This window comes from Ictidomys tridecemlineatus, chromosome 12 (genome assembly GCF_052094955.1).
Source record: "Ictidomys tridecemlineatus isolate mIctTri1 chromosome 12, mIctTri1.hap1, whole genome shotgun sequence".
NCBI classification, from domain to species: Eukaryota; Metazoa; Chordata; class Mammalia; order Rodentia; family Sciuridae; genus Ictidomys; species Ictidomys tridecemlineatus.
Window position 1 is genome coordinate 12,327,054 of NC_135488.1, and position 21,532 is coordinate 12,348,585.

Sequence of the window (21,532 nt, forward strand, 5' to 3'; positions counted from 1 at the left end):
CACCTTCCTCACCCCTCCGTTATCACACCCAGCATCTCTCACTCCTACCGACACACCAGGCTGTCACACACACATACACTGCCTCACACCCACCCACACTTCACTCCACACACGCCCTCATTGACACTTCCCGAGACTGCTGAGACCCAGACGGCCCGCACACCCGCCTGCTCACACCTGGCACTCTCCTCTCCTCCCATCCCTGCTGCACACACTCACGCCAGCTCTCACACATGCTCACGGCCTCTCACCATCACACGTGCAGAGCTGAGCCGTGTGTGCAGATCAAAGGAGTGATCATGGCTGACGGACGGGGTCAGGTGAACAGGGTCACCCTGAGCAGGGGACACGCACTGTCTAGGCTTCGGTTTGGGGGGACAATGATGCCAAAGGCCAATTGGGTAGAGGCCTTTTGGTTCAGGAGCCCAGAGTGTCGATCCCTGTGCCCTCGTTCCTAGGGCTGGTCAGGGGACAGACCCGGGACCAGAGCGGGCCGGCTGCCCTTCTGATAGCAGGGCATCTGCTCTTCTCGTGGACGAAGCTTAGGGCTCTTGGTAAGACCTAAGTCCTCCGGAGCAGCCAGGTCACATCGTCACAGGGTCCTGTCCTCCACTGAGGCCCCCAGGATGGCTTTGCCTGCAGAGGACCTATGAGCGGCTCCCGTGGGTGCCAGCCCTGCTCCAGTCCTTGACCCAGGGCCAAGTCCCCCCACCCCTCCAGGGTGTTCCAACATGTGCAGGAAATCAGTGCACAGGAGACGGGTGCAAACCACCTCTGGGGTGACTCCCGACAGCAGAGAGCTGTGGGATGGAGCTCAGGGAGGCTGCCTCTGAGGGACAATGGACACTGACCAAGCCAACAAGGGAGGAGCCATGGAGCCTTCCGGGGATGGTGCACAGGGAGGAGGGTAGAGCAAGGGCAAAGGCCCAGGGGCAGACCTCAGGAGACACCGCGCTGGAAGGGGGCAGGTGAAGCCTCTGGCCGGCTGGGGGCAACTCGGGTGATCACCGGGGGATTGGTAACTACTAGAGGCTCTAGTCACGGTCACCAGCACAGCCCAACACTGGAGCGGACGGCTCTGGAGGGGAAGGTGTGGGGTCTGCTCAGCAAGAGGTCCCTGCAGGGGTTGGGAGGGGTCCACGGAGCCTTCAGTGGGTTCCTGGCTTGGGACACACAGGAAATGGGGGGTAGACGCACACGTTGAAATATTCTCACTACACAGGACACTCCTGGCTGGGCTTGAGTCCCTGCGGCCAACCGCTGATGTCTGAGCGCCACTTCTCCGTTTTCCTGTGACTTCCCGTAACCCTCTTCCAGAGGCACCCTGCCCAGGACCGTGGCCCCTCAGCCGTGAGTCTCGACGCTGAGGTGGCCAGACGCCCAACGGCCCACGATGTCGACTTCTTGCCCAATCCTGGGCCAGCAGCATGGAAACAATTCCCCCAACAAAGATCAAATATTCAAAACCAGAGCGAAGGAGGAAAGGCAGGCTTTATTAAAATGCCTCCATCATCCAAACAGGCGCCTGCAGGACCTCTTTAGTAACTCATCCTCCTAGATGGAAATTATCACCCAAGGAAGAAGGCTAATAAAACTGGCGTCCCCATCAGTCAGCTTAATTCACAGCGTAGCGCTTTCCCCGGCCCATCATGGGCCGCGACTGACAGCCAGCTGAGCATCGCCGTTCCCCTGGAGAAGTGCCTCCAAGGGCGGGCAGCGCGGTGCAGCACTGGGCGCTGTCTCTTTCAAGTCGGGGAAGTGCCTTGAGGAGCAGCCGACTGGGAAGGCACCCTCCCGCCCTTCCTTACAGACAGACTCGGGCTGCACATGGCTTCTCAAGGTCTCCCCAGGTGAGTGCTCCTCGCACACCTGCAGAGGGGGAGATGGGCTTTATAACGAGGCCCCTCTGCACACAGCCGGCAGCCCCTTCTTCCCAGTGGAGCCCTCCACCAGCCTGGGCTCCCTGAGTACCCTGCTGCCCCCCACCCACATCCTGCGGGGATGCAGCTCTGGGCACTGATGACCCGGGGCTCAGAGTTACCCAAGAAGGGCCAAGGTTGGGGGCCAGGCATGATGCCCGGGATGCACAGGCCAGATGAAAGACACAGTCCCAGGCTCGAGCTAGAAACGGCAACGTCGACGCCCAGAGAAGCGTCTTCAGGACCAGACTCAGACCCAGGCCTGGCCTGGGGTGACGTGAGAGTCGGGTGGAACCTGAGGTCTCTGACGAATGGGACCCGAGGCCAGAGCGCGGGTCCCTGGGGGGGATAAGAAGGGGGTGTCGTCAACAGCTTCAGAGGGACCCTAAGTAGCCCCAGTCCCACCACAGTGGCACACTGGGCACCGACCTCCTGCTGGGGGGATGGACGGCTCCCAAGACTCCTGTTCAAACCACTCACTCCCCTCCCCATGTGTCAGTTCCTCCACCACCAGCCGAGGGGGAGGCGGCCCCAGTGTGCCCCCCTCCTGGGTCAGCCTTCAATGAAAGTGCTTTCTTTGTGCAGAACCGAGTGCTGCAGGCGTCCTGCGGGCGTCTGGTGCCTTGGGCAGCAGGCAAGCCCTGCTCCATATCAAAGGTACCCCAGGCTGGGGGCTTCACCAGCAGAATGGGTCCTCGCCAGGCTCTGGAGCCCTGTGGTCCCTGGTCAAGGTGTAGGCAGGCTGGGCTCTGTGAGCCCACGAGAAAGCGCCTGTCCCCGAGCCCCCCAGCTCTGCGTGTTGCTGGCCCTGCTACCTGTAGGGCCGCCACCCGGCCATGGCTGTCTTTACATGGTGTCCTCCCCGGGTGTGTGAGGGTCCTTCTCCCTCTGTGCCCTTTCCGTGTCAGAGAAGAATTGTGGACAGGAGAGAAGAGGACCCCAGGTGCCCACACAGAGGGGCTGGGCCCCACCCAGGGCAGCAGAGCCCTTCAGGGAGGGGGAGCGAGAGGCTCAGGGGGTTGGTGGATGGAGACTTCTAGAAAGCACACGGCAGGGTGGGCGGGCAGGCTGCAGGCAAGGCAGAGCCACGGTCAAGGTCAGGGTGACCAGGACTCAGGGAAGGAGTGTGACTGGCGGCTGGTGGAGGATGGAGGCCTTGACCAAGACACCGGGTCCTCCTGGGCTGAGGCCACCCTGGACGGGCCCAACCTGACATTACCAAGACCCTGTTTCCTTCTCCGAACAGCTGCAGGTCCAGGGAGCCAGGACTTCCGCCTCACGGGGGCTGCAAGCCACCCCACCCAAGAGAGAGCTCCTTTACCTTTAAAATACCCATGGGGAGGACCTCTGCAGGTCAGGGCTGGTCTCAGTCAGGGGCTGCTGTCCAGGGAAGCCATGCCCTTGTCCTGGGCCAGGGGGACTCAGAGGAGCGTGGCCTGGCCTGGTCCCAGGGCGAAGCCAGAGAACACCTCTGCAGGGCTGTCCTCCCTGCAAGGAGCGGCTTCCACCAGTGACGGCTGGGCCTGGAGGGATGACCTCATGGCCTGGCTGCTGGGCTCTGCTCCTGTCTGCCGGCCCGGCCCCCCACGCCTGTGCCAAGCACGAGCTCCAAGGAAATCAAGGGACAGGGACGACAGCCCTGGCTCCACGTCTTCCTGACCCTCCAGCTCGACGCCCTGAAGAGGCCTCCGCTGACCAAGCGCAGTTGACCTCAACTGAACTGGGCTGCGCAAGGCAGGGTGCCCCGGGCCGTGAGGGAGCCCCTGCTTCTCCGTGTCACCTGCCTCCCACGACCCGTTCAGAGCTGGAGGCCAGGTTCCCTTCCTTGATGGACAGTTTCCCAGTGACCTAACCCGGGCGAGGCCAAGCTCTGAAATGGGAGGAGTGACGCATCTCTTCCCATTCTGCCTTCCGAGTCTGGGGAGGGAGAGTTCTATCTCAAAAGGGCTTTTTTCCCAGCTCCTGAGGGGTGAGTTGGAAACCTCAGGAAGTGACATTTTGTGGCTCCTCTAAAATGGAACAAAACCAGTGTGTGAGAGTGCAGGAGAAACGGAGAGGACAAGGGCACTTTATCAATTCCTTTTTAAAGACCTTCTGTAAGCAGCCAAGGGTTCTTCCAAATTGTGAGACAGAATGACCCTGAATCTTTGGAGGATAAAATTTTGGGCTCATTTGAGAAAAAATCCTCCACATGTTTGCACTGCCTGGTTTCTATGGGAACCTGCGAGGAGCCCCACGATGCCCGGGAGGGCTATTTTTATATGAAGCCCGCCCTTCACGAAGGAAACGGACAGGGCAGGCGGGAGGCCGGGACGACCCTGGGATGAGGCTGAAAGATGGCGCATCTGCGCTCCAACGAGAGGCCAGCGTCGCGGATCCTGCATGGGCAGGCAGATGGGGCGTCCCTTCTGTTTGCAAGAAGACTCTGAGCTGTGGTCACTGTGTGCCATTGCCCCTCAGGGAGGACCGCAGTCCCTAAGCTGCACCTCCAAACTGGGATCTGCAGATGGACAGGGACCCTGACTGCGGACAGGGACAGGTGAGGGCAGGAGGTTAGTTGTGGGCTCAGAGCCCTCAGGGAGGGTGCCCAGCTGACTGGGAACAGAGGGTCCCGTTTTAGGAACTGGTGCAACTCCCCCACACACAGCAGCCTGCCCTGGGCCTGCCCTGGTCACCTGACCTGGAGATGTCAACGCAGACCCTTCCCTCTGAGAAAGGAAGAGAAGGAACTTGTGCAGACAGACAAAGGACACCAGCGGCGGCCAGTGTGTGTGGCCAGCTGCAGCTGGCTCCCTGGTTCCTCTTACCCCCGCCGGGAACACGCCCTCCTGCAGCAGCCCAGCAGCCGCTGGAGTAAATACTGTGGGTCTCTTCCAGGTCACATTTCCTCCAAAATAGACCTATTTTAAAAATAATAAGTGAATCAAACAGTAACAGGAAGCTGATGAGGCTAAATGTGAGCACCTGTTTTTTTCTCTCCTACACAAGAAACGAAAATAAACTCACTGTAATGAGAATCAAGTGCAGAAAATGGTGCCTCATTAATGGAGTGCCTGGCTGATTAGCCGCGCTCCCTAGATGTCTCTGTGTCTTCTCTACTGATTGACAGCGCAGGGAGAAGAAGGAAGGGGTTCCAGTCAGGGGCGACCGGCCAGGTGCTGGGCTCCATGGAGCACTGCCCCTGCTCAGCTCCCAGCACCCGGGACCCGTGGCCTCCAGCCCCGACTCTGCCCACCTGCTGTGGCCAGCAAGGGAAGGTGGCCGGGTGGGGCCACAGTGTCTCAGTGACTGCTGCATGGCTGGGACCACAGAAGACTCCCCACGCCCTAATCCAGCACACATCTCTCCCAGATGTCCCACTACGTGCTGGACACGGTCTTCCCGTGGCACCGTGAGCTCCACACAGGCGGGGGCTCAGAGCCTGGCCCCGGCCCCTTCCTCCCACGAATTCAGCAGCTGCTACGGCGGCTGCTATAGCAAGCACTTGGCCAGTTTTGGCTGGACATAGGGAACTTGTGTCAGATTCCCAGTGGGTTCGTGTCTATGGCTGCTGTAACCAAGTGCCCCAAAACAGTGGCACAAAGCAGCCCAAAGCTCTGGAGGTCAGAGGTCAGAGGTGGGTCCTGGTGGGCTACATTAGAGTGGGGCAGGCAGCCTCTCCTGGGGGCTCCGGGGCAGGACACAGCCCCCAGCCCTTGCAACGTCCAGTGGTGCCCACACCCTGGGCTCAGGGCCCTTCCTCCATCCAAAGGCAGCACACCCGCCCGTCTCTCCTGCCACCCTCTTTCTGAGACTTTCCCCGGTTCCCTATTTCACTGTGAGCACCCTGAGATTCCGCCGGACCACCCAGAGAATCCTGGATCATCTCCAGTTGCCGCATGAGGCAAGGTAGTCCTAGAATTAGGACTTGGGCGTCTTTGGAGGATCATTATCTACCGAGCAAATTTCTATCATCAGACCCAACTGGAGATTTTTGAGAGAAAGAAGAAGAGGACAATGTTGGCTTGGTGGCGTGGGCACCCTGTGCTGTCCCCACGAAGCAGGTATTTGATCAATAAATGTTTGTGATGGAACCTTCCTCACCAACAGGACCTGCACAAAGTGACAGCACTGTGTCATCCCAGTGACCCCCCGTGGTAGCCGCCACCAGAGCTGCCATCGCCGGCCAGCATTCAGGGACACTGTCAAACCCACAAGGTGCTCTGCAACCATGAGCTTCGGGGTCCGTGTTCCCTTTTGCAGAAGAGGAAATGGAAGGTCAAAGACCTGAGGCACACAGTCGAGCTCTACCCTCAATTGCCACGGTGTGTCACATGATCTACAGGGAAAGCCGCTCCCGCTCGGCCAGAAGCTCCCGGGGCTCCGAGAGGAGGTCAGCCACCTCATGCTGCCTGACCCGGACTCAAAGTCTGCAGGTAAGAGCAGCAGCTCTGGCACATTGGTGGCCCATAGAAGGGCATCGTGCAAAAAAGGGCCAAAGGAGTTACCCATGGGGACAGAGGGTGCGGACTCAAGAATTTCCACCCTCTGTCCCCTGTGCTGTCTCTAAGTCACTCCTTGACATGGCCCGCAGCTGCCACACGCTCTGTCTCACGTCCACTGATGAGACCCCGTCTACCGGAAAGTGCTGTAGAAAGTCCCTCCAGACCTGGGGCCCTGACTTGCCAGTGGAGGTCAGTGACTGCAGGTACAGGTGGAGGTCAGAGTGCAACCTGGGGCGTCCTCTCCTGCATTGTTCCATCGGGGGCTGATCATCCCCTGGGGGGGGAGGAGGGGGAAGGAGAGGGCTGAGCAGGAGCTGCACCGCGCCTTTGGGTCCTGTTCTTCTGAGCCTGATGAGAACAACGGCTGGGCTTCCTGGGAGACGGAGAGAATCCTTCTCCTCCTGCTTTCCCAGGGGCCCAGATTTTCTGATGGCACCTGCAGGAGGGAGAGCAGGGAGGGAACCCCAGATGAGGAAGCCAGCCTGGCTTGCCCACCACGACCCGAGGTGGCACTGCCCGGAACTGGGGGTTTCAGGCACCCACACGGAAGCCGCTATCTCACTGCAGAGGGAGCAACGCACTTCCAAGACAACGGCAGCCTGTGCTGACGCGGGCGTCCAGGGCATCGCAGTGGACGGTGACCCACAAGACAGCCCGACCTCGGGAAGTGGCCCCCGCGGGGCAGATCCCCAGGGTACATGAAAGGAGCAGGGGACATTGCAGGTCGATTCCCCAGGGTAATGGCTGAGGTCATTTCAAAGTCACCACCAAACCAGGCAGTTGACAACCCACTGATTCATCGATTTGCTCATTTGCAGATGTGACCTGCTGGGGCCAGGCTTGATGCCAAGTGACCAGAGCACCAGCACGTCAGGCCTGTCCAGCATATCTTAGAACACAGAACCCAGGTTCAGCATCATTTCCTGAGAGAATGAGCTCCAGCTGCAGGTATGCTCCAGGGGACGGGTCCTCGTCCACCAGAGTCGGTGCAGGTAGGACTTCGCAGGGGGCAAGTGGCTGGGCTTTGGCTGGGGCAGCCTCTACCTTTTTCCCTAAGTCAGATTCGCGGCTCAGCACAGCCTAATGCCGTTCAGTTGCCTGCAGATCCTCCCAGGATGGGGTTTGGGTTAAATGAGATTAAACTGATGGGATTTTTAGAAGGCCAAGGTGTGGCCACTGTTTCACTGGCCACTGATTCAGCCTCCGCTTGCTGCACGTATGCCTGTCAGTCCCCTTGGCATGGAGAACGGATGTCACACTGTGCTGAGCATGCATGGTGCAGGTACCTGGTGCCCGTGCTGCTATCCCCCCTCCCACGTCCCCTGAAGTCAGGGCAGCACTGCCCCATGGCAGACTGTCTCCATAGGGCACTCAGCAGGGGCCCCTTGGCACAAATATTTCACCAATTTCCACGAAGTCCTGGGTTTGGCTCTAAGCAGGTGGGACATGCTGATCTGTAACTGCAACCTCTACCAAGAGGGGCAGCATGCCCGGCTTGGGGATCCACCTCTCCCTGCCATGGCGGACACCCTCAGCCGTCCGGCCGCTTCTGGCCAGCCCACAGCACTGACAGATCAAGTGTTTCTTTACCAGGCAGCAGCTGATTCGTGGACTTCAAGACGGGAATTGGCTGACCACCTCTTCAGGTCAGTGCAGTCGGTCTGGTCAGCTTCACTGTGCCCCATGGGAAAGGCGGCCTGGCTGGCCTGTCCATGCAGCCTCGCTGGGTCCCACTGCAGCAGAGCCTCGCACCCCATCTTCATTAGGCTGCCCAGCAGCCTGCTCTCAAGACGCAGGCAGGAAACCCCGTCCTGTACTCCTGGTGGCCTCGGGGTTGGACATGCACCATGCCCTGGTCCCCTCTGGCACCGGAGGCTGGCTCTCTGCAGCCTCAACCTCAGAGGGAGTCGACCCAGAGCCTCTGGAGTCAGGGCTTGGAGAAGTGGCTCCTCCGCATTCATTCAGCCCAGACACCTCCAGTGAGCAGGCCTAGGGTCATGGGGCTGGACTCCAGGACACTCGGCATCCAGTTCAGACTTGGAACTGTGCCTCCTCTCCAACGCTGCTCCCTCCTCGTCCGCACGCCCGTCGCTGCTCTTTGGAACACCTTTCCTTTGCCATATGTTACATGTATATCATTTACACATATCAGGGATTATCGACACTCAGACGGCGAAGACGGCCCTCCCCGGACCGGAAGAAGAAGCACATGGTGGAGAGGAGACAAGGGCTCTGACAAAAGTCCACCTGAAGCCGAGAGTGACCCAGCACCAGGAGTGAGGGCCAGGGACTGACCGCCCAGTGCGCTTTCTGGATCTCTTCACCCCCCACGTCTTGAGGTTTGCCTCCAGGTATTTTATTCAGAATGAGCTTCAGGGGCCGCTTTCCAGTTCACAAATTCTTTCACTTCCACTTGGGGTTTAAAAAATGATTTTCCAATGATTCTATTTTTTATTCCTAGGATCCTTAATTTGGCTTCTTAAAATAATGGATCTATTTTTAGTTCATATCTAATTGATGATTTTTTTTTTACTTCAAATAGAGAAGAGATACAGAAAATGAAATGAGCTTCCAACGTACACACGGAAAAGAATAAGAACATAGCAAAGGAGCGACATTTGAAGACAGGTGGCCAGAAATCCTCGAGGTTGGACAAAGAATCAGGAGCTCTGAGTTAATGAGCAGACCAAGTGCTAGGCAGGAAGTGTGTCGGTCACGATGACAGTTACAGTGCAGAAAGGAGGAAGAAAAGGCATTCCAAAAGAAGAGCAACGAGACTGCAACGCAGCGTTCTCAGCTGCGATGTGTGTGTGAGGACAAGGAGTGAGCAGCCTCGACGTGCCAGGAGGACTGTGGATATGGTCCTCGGAGTTCCCTGAAACTGCTGTTCAGGGGCAAGGGCAGAGGAGGTCCTCAGAGTTCAGAGAGGGGAACAAGCTTCCCCCTTGGAGATCATTAAGGAGAAAGCTGCTAGGGGACATAGTCCAGCCAGAAGATAAGTGACCGCAGGGGACAGAGCAGCCCGCTACAGACAATCCCAGGCAGAGGAATGGAGAAAAGGGTTGTGGCCAATCTATTGAACCCCTGACGAGAATTATTTATTTAAGAAAATTGAATCAAAATATGGGGTGAGAGCAGCGAGAGAAGGAGGTAAAGATGAAATAACTTGAGACTGAATTAGGAAAATAAAACATTGTCATATCAACAGCTTGTGTTTATTGTGGTTTAAGTAAGAGGTGCCCCCCAAAAGCTCATGGAAGAGACAGTGAGGCCGGTTCCCAGGTGAGATGACTGGGTCAGGAGAGCCTTGACCCGTCAGTGGTTGATCCCCCATAGGATGGACTGGGTGTGGCTGAGCGAGGTGGGTCCCTGGGGGTGGCTTTGGGGTTTCTATATGGGTGAGCTGAGCTCAGTCTCTGTTTCCCCATCACCCTGGGAGCACTTCCCTCCGCCCCGCTCTCCGTCATGACGTGCCCAAGCCCTGAGGAGCAGAGCCGGCCACCTGTGGGCGGAACCTCTGAAAAGGCGAGCCTCAAATAGGTGTTTCCTCCTCTAAAATGGCCCTTGTCAGGATTCTCAGTCACAGTCGTGAAAACGCTGGGTAGAACCCTGTGTTGTAGTTGACTGAATACACGGGGAGAGGTAGTTCAATGGCTCCCAAACCAGAGCCAGACAGGATCACTAAAACTGCATCCCCGCGGCCAGAGCCATGGCAGGGAGACAACATGAGCAAGTACTGGGTAGAGCAGGGTCAATGCGGACAAATGACCTTCCAAAGCCTCTGGAGTCTGTGTTACCTACTTAGATAATGCACGAACCTTCTATGTGCCCCTGGAGGGAGAAATGCTGGAATCCAAGTAGCCGAGAAAGTTGACAATAATTAGAAAAAGATTCACTAAACCATACTTCATGGATCACAGAACCAATCAGGGTGTCAATAACCAAATATCTAAAACTGCTGGGATGAAGTGCCACTTGGCATTAGAACTCCTGAGACATAGCTAAAGCAGCCCTTAAAAGTAAACTCATAGCTCTTGATGCATTTTTAAAATAAGGCTATAAAGCCGACCAGTTAATTATTTGATTTCAGAACCTTCTAAAACAGAGTGATCCATTAGAGAGAAAAAGGAAATAATAAATAAGGGCAGAAATTAACAAACAAAAAGTCAGACAAATTGTGGACGATCCATAAAATCAAAGCTATTTCTTTGGAAACAAATGGAAAAAAAATCGACTGAGTAGGAAGGTCAAGGTCAAGGGAATAATATAGGAAGTGCAGGAACAGGAGGAGTATAGAAAGGGTTCACAGACGCATCAGGAACGCTAGGCATCGAGAACGTCATCAGTAGCTGTTTCTGGTAGTAAAATTGAAAACTTACACAGCATTGTAAGCAAAACCAAATTTATAAAAATCATTCGGACGCCAGGTTCTGGTGATTTTTTCAAAGAGAATTTTACGAAAGCTTCAATGAACAGAGAATTGTTTCCCTTACACAGCTTGTACCTGAGAATAGATAAAACAAACAAAATATCTGACTCGGTTCGACACTAGCATGATTTGAGATCAGGATTGAACAAGGACACTGTGAGACTAGAAAATCCCAGACCAACCTCACCAATAATCTAGGTGCAAAAAGACAAAAAAAGGTAAACCCTATTTCACAACGTAGTAACAAGTCCGGAGTCAAGCTTGTTTCTCCAGGTAGGTGACAGAGAACTGAGGGCACTGGGACTCTTGTTGATGAGGAGGATCTGCCTTTAGGAGGATACAGGTGGCAAGTCCTCTGCAGGATTCAGTGTCCAGCACATGTAAGAAGCCAAGCAGGACAACAGCCAGGAACCAGAATCCGCTGGAAAACCCGTAACAGAAGAGTGAAACCCTTCACTTAATAAAAAGGAACCAAACTGGCAAAGATGAGCTTGGTGATGGGACGTACATAATTTCTTCTCCTTACTGGATTCTACCTCTCGCCCTGTACAAAAGTAAACTCAAAATGGATCAAAGACCTTCATGTAAGACCTGACACTTTGAAATTGCTGGAAGAAAACAGGGGTAGCCTTTCAAGATGTAGGCACAGTAAACAATTTCCTGACTAGGACTCCAACAGCTCAGGATCTAAAAGCAAGAATTGACAAATGGAATCTCGTCAAATTAAAAAGCTTCTGCAGAGCCAGGGAGACAGTCCACAGAGTACAGAGAGAGCCTGCACGGGGAGGAAATCTCGCCAGCCCTTCGTCTGACAGAGGGTTGCTATCCAGAGGATACAAAGGATTCAAAAAGGCTGAAAAGAATGAGAGCGTGTAAGTGATCTGAGCGCCCATCTCAAAGGAGTACAAATGGCCAATAAATATAAATCAATCAATCAATCAATTAATCGTGTCCATCTACAACAAAAAAAAATTTACAAAAGAGACACTTACACACCCATGTCCATTGCAGCACAATTCACAATAGCCAAGATATGGAATCAGCCTAATGCCCATCAACAGATGGATGGCTTTAAAAAAATATGGTATGCCGAGCACAGTGACCCACACCTGTAATCCCAGAGGCTCAGGAGGCTGATGCAGGAGGATCGAAAGTTCAAAGCCAGCCTCAGCAACTTAGCGAGGCCCTAAGCAGCTCAGCAAGACCTTGTCTGTAAATAGAATTTTAAAAAGGGTTATGGATGCCACTCCATGGCTAAGCATACCTGGCATCAACTCCCAGTATCATATGTATATGTATATGATGGGAATTGAATGAATACACACACACACACACAGTCACACACACACTCACATTTATATATATATGGAAACCTGCTGTTCGGGTCCCCTCTCACCCTGCGAGAGTCTTGCTCCTATTTCTATTCTTAAATAAATCTTACTCCTTTAACTCTTGCAAAAAAAAAATGGTAAATGTACAAAATAGAGTATGATTCAGCCACAAAGAATGAAATCCTGTCATTTTTTCAGAAAAACGGATAGGACTGGAGGAAGTCATATTAAGAAAAATTAACCTGAAACAGACAAATATCACATATTTTCTCTCATAAGTGGGGAAAACGACAGGAAAATAGAAGAGAGAGTCTTGGGGAAGAGCGAGGGGACGGGAGGGGGTGAGAGGGCTGGAGGGAGGGTCATATACAGCTGTGGAAGCCACTGATTTGTGCAATCAATATGGCTGAATAATTGTAAGAAAAATAAGTGTCTGTAAGGGAAAATGCTACTGTGTTTATTTATATTTAAAATCGGATTCACACTGAATCTAATTAAAACTGATTTGTATGGAGAGTTAAATCTTGATAGAAAAATTGTGTGAGAATCGTCGGCTCTAGATATACTAAAGGTTATATTTTGAAATAAAATATCAGAAACAATGTTGTCACAGTGCCAGTAACAGTTGTACCACTAGGAAAATCCATCCTAAAATGAAAAATTATCAGAAATCATTGTGAACTTCTGACTGATGGTGCTTTTTGTTTTATCAGCTAAAATTTTAAATTTAAATTTAAACAGTAGTTAAATTTGAAGAAAAGTGAGCCAGAAAAATCTTAGAATTGAGATCACGTATCTAATATGTTGTGTAAGATCATGACCAAATAGTATTCTGCAGTCTTCAGGGGTATGTCAGTATCAGGCATCATTATTACCCCAGTATGTCATATATGTAATGAAATATTTTAAAAAAGAAAAACTGAAGGATATTTGTTTTGTGAAGATGTTTTCTTAACTTATTTTTTTAAGTCAGACAAATTTAGTTATTTCATATAGACAGCAATTTCTTATGCAAAGTATTTTATTATATGATCAAATTAAATTCACTATAATATATTGCATAATATATTAATGTTATTAATATATTAATATATTGCATAATATCTTAAATGCGTTGCATATAGATATTAAGTGTTAAGTATTTATTTTATGTGTTCTAACAGATCATCATTTGTAGCAATATTGAAGGTCATTCCTAACCACAGATCTAATAACTGTTTATCATTGTGAAGTTCTTTATTTGCACTTTTTTGATACGTTTATGTACAACTTAATTGTTTTGCCTCTTTTATCCAAAGCAGAGTTGGGGCTTCAGCTTTGCCAGCTTCCTTTCACTTGGACTCCAACTGCACTAAACTAACGTAAAGCACTAACAGCCCGGCACCCAGCAGCCTGCAGTGGGGAGCAGGCCGGCTGTGGCAGACGGCAACCCGGGGACTGGGCTTGGATTGGCAGGAGGCTGAAAGGCAGGAAGGAGCTGGCTGCTGTGGCCAAGGCCCTGGGCAGGGTCTCCACCCGTGGGAAACTCCCTGGAGAGCACCCTTCTAGTCTGGGGGCAGAGCAGCGGGAATTGGGACCTGAGCTGTGGGTCCCCACCGGGGCCAGGGCTCTGTGTCCTCCGGCTCTGCAGATTCCTGACGTGGTCTAGTAGGTGTGGCCAGTGGGGGCGTCCACTGCGCGGTGTGAGCCAGGGCTCCCTGGTCTCCTGGGCTGCTCTCTGCACGCAGCGGGGACTCCAAGCCTGTGGTTCTGACGGCGGCCAGCACCACCCCGTCTCCACTCTCGGCTCTCGCCTCCTATCCAGTGGCCCTCTCCTCTTGTCCAAACCCTACCCACCCTGGGCCAGCGTGTGCCCTGTGCTGGCAGTGCCAGGAGCCTCTGCTCATCCCCGAGAGCCACCTGGGCCTGCCCTCATCCCTGCCGGGGCTTCCCTTGGCTGACGGTGGAGACAGCCCAGCGACAGCCACCCCTGATGGGAGAGTGAGGGCAGAGGCCACGTCCCGACCCACTTCTGGGGTCTTCAAACCCCACCTACAAAGTGGAGCCAAGTGTCCAAACCTCAGGCCACTTGCCTGTTACAGTGCGGAGCACTGAGTAGCCTCTCCATTAACAGCCGGCTCGTCTCTGGTGTGCTTTAATGGCCTCCGGTCTTCTGCGCACAGACGTGGAGTGGGGCAGGACTGTGCTCACCTCCTTCCACGCCCACCGTGTGCACAACAGGGGCTGGTAGTGTGAACCGCATCACCACGCCCCGTGAGCTCCAATGACTGGATACCTGAGTGGATCCCACAGCCTCCACCAATGCCCTTGATGGGGAGGCAGAAGGGCCCGTGTCCAGGCCAAGCTGGGCCAGCTGGGGTGCTCCAGAAATGACCCCATCCATCACTGACTCCAAGAGCTGCGTTCTGGATGCTGCCTCGTCTCTGCAGGATGGAAGCCCTGTGCCCGCAGCCACGTCAAAGGAGGCCCCAAAGATCCCGCAGAAGAAAGCAGCCTGACTGGAGGCAGCACTTACAGTGTCAGAGGTGGCTGACCTGACCTCGTTTGGGCTACCAGTCTGCACATCTGCTCTACATGGAGGTGGGTGCCCAGGGCGGCTGACATCCAGACACTCAGCTTGTGTGGTGAAGGGGGAAATCTCAGCAATTGCCCCCAGGGAGACCTGCAGCATGGGCCTGGCTGACTTTGATGTCTGTTTTCTCTCAGGGCAGTGTGGACAGAGATTGGCCACTCAGGACCTGGACTTCAGGTCCCTCGTTAGCTGAAATGCCCTGAAAGGGCCTTTTGTGTCAACTGCTGGGGATTTTTAAAGTCCCAGGTCCTTTTCTGACTCCGGGGACAGATGGGATCGATGGGCCACTGCTGTGGCCTCAAGCAGGACGCAGCTGGCCCAGGGTCCTGCACAGGCCAGAGGCAGGGCCAAAAAGATGAGGACTTGCGGCCCTGCCTGCCCTAGAAGCAGCCCAGCAGCCTCTGTCCACCGTCTCTATTCGGGGTTCTGTTTGGAGCTTGCGTGTCCCTCTGAGTCCTATGAGGGGGAAGGAAGCCAGGGCTCAGCGCCCCCCCAGGGAGATGGACTTGTGCAGCCCGCAGCCTTGGGTGACGAGGCAGTCCTTAGTGCCAGAGACTGGGCAGTGGCTCCACTGAGCCACCTCGGATGGGCCGTGCCCAGGGGGACGACACTTCTGCAGCTCCTGATGTCCAAGGCCAGGAGAGGACGAGGGCCCCAACTCTGCCATTCCCTTCTATCCCGACCCCAGCGATGGCAGGGCGAGACCCAGGCCCTGCTCAGGGCACAACTTCCGGGCCACCCTCCTGGGGACGCGCCCTCACTGAGGCTCCTGGAAGCAGTGTTCCACCAGCTCTCTGGGTGTCCTCGTGCTCCGAGATGGCCTGCCGTCAACCCCTACAGCCCGCTGGAGCTCCCCTCCTCTTCCCCCCACGCCCACCCCAGCCCCTTCCCCCACCCTGCCCTCTCTGGACGCTCTGAGGACCTTAGGTCCCACCCCGAGCCTGCCCCCGGCAGCCCTCTCTGCCGCTCACCCCGGGAAGGCCCGGCTGGCGGACTGCTGCAGCCTCTGCTGGCCCCACCCCGGCAGGGCTCATCCTGGACCCCAGCGTGGACAGGTGTGGGCTGCAGGGCCAGGAGGGACCTGGGTGTGCTGCCCTGCCAGGTCCTCCTCTGTATCCAGGCCCAGGGAGGTCTGGGAGGGGAGAGGAGTTGGACGGGCACAGGGATCGGGCAGAGCTTGCACTTTCTCCTTCCCCTCCCACGTCTGGTGAGACAGGAAAGGGCTTGTTGTCCCTTGCTGAGGGGGACAAGATGGGGAGCAGCTGAGAGCCAGGCGCCTGAGAAGGGAGATGAGCTTGACCGCCCCAGGTTGCTGCCCTGTGACCTCACCTGGCTGCCCTTGGTGACCCTGCCTTTCAAGCCACAGATCCTGGCAGTCCCGCCCCCCACCCCAAGCACCTGCCCCAGAGCAGAGGAGACCAAGACCTGGACTTGGGTTTTGTGAACATTCCCTGGGTTTTGTGAACTTAGGGGTGCCACGCCCAGTCACCACAGGTACACAGTCAGGGACAGAAAGAGCAGTCCTTGCCCCTCAGTGGCTAGGTGAGCCCTGTGTCCTAGGCCACCCCCGAGGCAGCTCCCACCCCTCCAAGTGCACCCAGCCCCAGCCCCGCCTGCCCCCAGGCGCTGCCCTTGCTCACTGAAGGCTCCTTGTCACTGGGCTGTTTGTTTAAAGGCACAGAACCCCTGATCACCACCAGCAACATCTCAGGTCTGCATGGCCCTCTGGGGACCAGTCTGAGTGTCCTTTCACTGTTTGGCTGGTTTTTATTGGCTGTGGGGCTGTTGGAAAGACAATGAGGACGACTTATCACGCCCGGAGGAAGCCTGCCACCAGCAGTGAACGGCTGTCACCAGAGGGGAGGGGACGTTGGGTGGGAAAGACACCGTGAAAGCAGGAAAGGGAAACTGTGAGGAAAACGGTCTCCGCACTCTGTGGCAGGGACGGAGAGGCCCAGAGCAGAGTCCCCCAGCAGAGTCTCCCCATGAAGTTCCTGAAGAAGCCACCATCAACCACAGGCAGCCACATACCTACCTATTGGATGCTCCGCAGGACACTGGGAGGCTGTGAAGCTGTGGCCAGCAGCAGTGCAGCACCAGGCTGGGTCCACGGGGTGCTGACCTGCAGACAGGGGTGCAGACGCCTGGCCGGCACGTGCCTTCCCAGCACAAGACAGCACTGGGTGTAGACGCTCGTTCCTGAGCTGGGCACCCCAAGGACCCCAGGACTTGGAGGACAGATGCCAGCCAGCGGGTTTCCAGAATAGCCCATAACACAGGGTGGGGCTGCAACAGCGGGAGGAAGGAGGGAATTAAAAACCATCAATCACGGCACACACACACACACACACACACACACACACACACGAGTGCAGCAGGCCACCTCGGCCAAGGCTGCCTGCACAGCTCAGTGGCATCCAGCAGGCCCAGCTGCTGCGCCCCATCCCCACACTCCACCCACAGCACTTCTCCGTCCCCATCAGACACGAGCTCCCGGTGCCCCTTCCCCAGCCCCTGGCAGCCACTGCCCTACGTCTGCGTCTATGAATTTGAACACTCTAGATAAACGGAGGGAGATTTGTAAGAAATGCTTTATTTCGGAGCAGTCATGAACTTACAGAAAATCTGCACAGTGACCAGCGGTTCCCCTGCACCTCACAGCCTGTGTCCCCTGCCATTAGCATCAGGAGTCGGCTGCCGATCTGCGATACAGAAGGGGCCCTTCAGATGGGATACCATCCACTGAGGCCCAGGCTGAACCAGGACCTCCTCAGGCCTCACCTGATCCTCCCAGGTCCCACGTGACCTTCGGCTCTCAGACCTCCTTAGGATTCTTGAGGCTGGGACAGTTTCTCAGAGTTTCCTTGTCTCTTGTGACCTTGACAATGTTGAGGAGGGCTGGTCAGGTCCTTGCCGGGCACTGATTTTCCCACCTCAAAAAAAGAATCTCATTTTATTCCTTCCAATTGTTGGCTCTGTTGACACCTTGTCCCTCGTCCCCCACATTTACAGAACCCCCCATCTCAAGCACATGTCCAGGGTTCCCCAGAGGAGCAGTGAGTGGACACAAGGAGCAGGCCTGAGGACTGCCCCATGTGTCCACCCTTTCAGCATCCCAGCTACTGGGTTCTGCCCTCTGGCTGCCCTCGAGAGTGCTGTGACTGGACATCTTCCCCTCCACATCTCTTCTCGAGAAGGTGCCCTGAGCCACCAGGGTCCCCTCCCTCCCAATGACCATTCCTACATTCACCTCAGAGGGGCCAGCATCTCTTTTGGGGCTGAGCTCCCAGATTCAACCATGGATGGGAAGTCACACTAACCTCTCAAGAGCTTGTCAATCCTGCCCGCCTTCTCCCTGCTTAGCCCTCCCATGAGCAAGAGCTGGGTTTTCCCCCTGAGTCCACATAGTTCACACTTCTAAGCTTCCAGTTGGCTATGGCAAAGTGGATGGCTAATTAACCGTGCTGCCCAGCATGCCCTGTCCATGAGCCTGGCTACTGGTGAGCCAAGCCGTGCCTCACCTCACCTACTAAGCAGCAGTAGCCAGTTCTTCGCCTCTGCTCTGCTGAGACTCCAAGAACCAGCATTCTGCAGGAAGCCTTGACTCTAGAATGGTTTTGAGATCAGACACAAGAGGGGGGGATTCCCCTTCTCACATCTTCTGTAACATCACATGGGAGGCCTACACACTGCAAGGAAACAAGAAAGGGATTAAAGGTACACAGTTTGGAAAGGGAGAAATAAAACTGTCCTTGTGTACAGAAGATATGATCATTTATGTAGAAAACCCCAAAAGAATTGACAAAAGTTCCTGGAGTGAATACCTGATTATATAGAGACATTGCACAACACAAAGTTAATTTGCAAAAGCCAATTGGTTTTCTATATTCCAGCAAAGAACAAATGGATTTTAAAATTAAAAACACATTACCATGTATATGAGCACTCGCAAAGGGAAATACTTTGTGATAAAGCTAAGCCCATTTTTACATGAGCCGTATGAGGAACGCTATGTGACTCTAGAGAAGGACATCTCCTGAGAACTAAATCAGTGGACATCCCATGTTCATGGATAGGAAGATTCGATGTGGCCAAGACATCAGTTCTTCCCAACTTGATCTACGGATTTGAACAATCACAATTCAAATCTCAGTGTTGTGGCTTGAATCTCTAAAGACTCCCAAAGGCTTGGTCCCCAGTGCAGCAGAGTTCAGAAGAGGGGCTTTGGGGAATGATGACATCGTGAGGGTTCTAACATCATCAATGAATCGACCCATTGATGGACCCATAACCTGATGGGATACAGGGAGGTGATGAAAGCTACAGGAGGTGGGGCTCAGTGGAGGGGAGAGAGTCCTGGGGACTGTGCCCTTGGGAACCACACTTTGTCCCTGGAAACTCCCTTAATCTCTCCTTCTTTTCCTCTCTGTTTCCTAGCTGCCAGGAGGTGAGCTCATCTCTTCTGCTGCACACTCCCCGCCATGAAGTGCCGCTTCCCCAAAGGCCCGCAGCATGGAGCTAAGTGTGGGCTGAGACCTCTGGAGCTGTGAGCCAACAAACCTTTCTCCTTTAAGTTGGTTTTCTCCCGTATTTTTGTCACAGTCATGGAAATGTGATGGCACACTCAGCAAGTTATTTTGTAGTCATCAACACACTGATCCTAGAGTTTAGCTGGAGAGGCAAAAGGGACACAGTCTGAGGACTGTCCATACCTAGCTCCAAGGTTGACCATAAAGCTACAAGATGGTGTGGGATTGGAAAAACAAAAGACAAATGATAAATGGAACAGAATAGAGAGTCCACAGTGGACCCCCCATAGATACAGTTAGCTCATCTTTGACAAAAGGGTAGAGTTGAAATAGGAGCAAAGATTGTCTTTTCAAAATGGTGCTGGCACAGCTGGATGTGAACACAGACCTTCCCCCCACAGAAATCAACCCCAAATGGATCAGGGGTCGAGGTGTGCAATGTAAAACTACAGAATTCCCTGCAGATAACAGGAGGAGACCCAGGTGACTTGGGTCTGGTGGTAACTTTTTAAACAGCAATATCGAAGGTACGATCCGTGGAAGAGAGAACCGATAAGCTGACTTCATCAAGATTAAAAACCTGTGCAAGATTAAAAACATGTCAAAAAACGAGAAAACCATCTATAGACCGGGAGAAAATGTTTGCAAAAAAATGCATCTGATAAAAGACCGTTACCCACGTCGTTCCCAGGACTCTAATTCAGCAGTAAGAAAATGAGGAGAGAACAAGAAAACCTCACAACGCCTCGCCAGACATGCAGGGCACCAGGGAAGTGCCGATGCGATGCCAGCACAGCCCCATCAGGGCGACCAGATCCAAGACACCGCAGCTCCAGGGCCAGCGAGGATGTGGAGCGGCAGGACCCTCACGCACTGCAGGAGAGAGTGAGAAAGGGGCGGACCCTTGCGTCAGCAGGTACCAATCACAAGGCCAGGAGCAGGGCCTGGGAGGCTCACCCTCTGCTCATCTCAGGCTGGGCCAGTGGACCTGGGTTCCTGGGTCATGGCTGAGCCCAGCTACGCAGACCCTGTGCCCAGGCCTGCGGGAGGGGAATGAGAACCCACTGAGGGATGAGAACCCTCCCAAGGGCGTACGTGGTCTGTGAGTGAACAGCTGCAGCAGTGATCTGTACCCGGGAGCCCCTTTCAGCCTCTGTGCTTGGGGTGTGGAGACGGTGGCTGGACGTCTCACCAGGGAGCTCCCGTCGGTAGCACCGCTAAAGACCGTCACTGGGTCTAGACGTTGGGCAGCGTATCATCAGCGTTTGTTGCTATAACTAAATACTTGAGGCGGGCTGCTGATAAAAGGAGATTGTTCAGCTCACAGTTTGGGAGGTTCAAATGGGGTTCCTGCGTGGGCCCAGCTCTGGGAGGGCCTTCTTGGCTGTGCCACCTCTCGGCAATGGCAATGGCGGAGCCATCACATCTGGAAATGGGAGGCCTGGGAGGCTGGGTAGGGCCAGGCACAGGCTTCTACCAGTAACCTGGTCTCGCAAGGGTCGGGCACACCACAGCGACCTGAGGACCCCCCACCAGTTCCACATCCACCCGGGGGGCCACCCCATCCAACCCCAGCAGGCAGGTTTCACAGGTGACGATACGGGAAGAGCAGACCAGGAGAACAGCAGTGGGCGCGGTGTGAGGGCCGCTACGGCCCCTCAGTATGTGCAGCCCTTACCCCACGCAGGGGTGAAGCAGGTGGGGCTCTGGGGGTGGCTCACGAGTCTCACAGGAGGGCTCAGCACCCTGATAAAAGAGGCCCGAGAGACCCTCGTCCTTGCACCATGTGAGGAGGCAGCGGGAGCCAGAGGAAGAAGAAAGGGGGCCGCTTGCATGTGGGGTGGACGCAGAGGGCCCCGTGGGGAAAGCCAGGAGGTGCCAGAGGGGAAAGAGGGAGCCCTGGGGTGCAGGGCCCCTGCACAGGCCACACGGTGTCCAGAGGCAAGACTGGGTGCCAGGGCAGGGGAGCCTAGGCAGCTGGACTGGGGGAAGTGGTCACCCTGCTGCTGAGCTGCCCTCTGGAAAGCAGGACCACCTCATTGTGCTTTGGGTCTTCAACCCTCTCGGTTGATGGACTGACGACGGCTGTGCATGGTTGGCAAGGAGAGGCCTGGCTCTCGGGAGCTGAGGTGGCTCCCTGTCTCCGTGGGACCTGGGTTCTCGACTCTTTCACGGGAGTAGAAGATGCCAGCCCGAGACGTTCCGAGGCAGTGGGCCATCCCCCACCGTGAGCCTCCTCTGCGGGTCCGTGGAGGGCACCCACCCTCG

The 21,532-nt window shown here is 54.9% G+C and overlaps 2 long non-coding RNA genes across 7 annotated transcripts; one reads left to right on the top strand and one right to left on the bottom strand.

Annotated features, from left to right (window-relative positions):
• Positions 1-1,473: 1,473 nt before the first annotated feature.
• On the bottom strand, positions 1,474-21,473 carry LOC144369038 (uncharacterized). 6 transcript variants are annotated; one of them, XR_013428460.1, is made up of 8 exons: positions 19,296-19,943; positions 18,262-18,424; positions 17,517-17,668; positions 17,354-17,437; positions 16,771-17,021; positions 16,376-16,517; positions 15,707-15,972; positions 15,104-15,191 (listed from the first exon to the last, which is right to left on the bottom strand). It is a non-coding gene; the product is annotated as an uncharacterized LOC144369038 (long non-coding RNA). The 6 variants fall into 6 exon arrangements; XR_013428463.1 differs by lacking the exon at positions 15,104-15,191 and adding an exon at positions 21,300-21,473 and having other exon boundaries at positions 15,674-15,972; positions 19,296-19,406; XR_013428459.1 differs by lacking the exon at positions 15,707-15,972 and having other exon boundaries at positions 15,112-15,191.
• Positions 7,800-9,610, top strand: LOC144369037 (uncharacterized). Its single transcript, XR_013428457.1, has 3 exons — positions 7,800-8,049; positions 8,556-8,754; positions 8,946-9,610. It is a non-coding gene; the product is annotated as an uncharacterized LOC144369037 (long non-coding RNA).
• Positions 21,474-21,532: the final 59 nt, after the last annotated feature.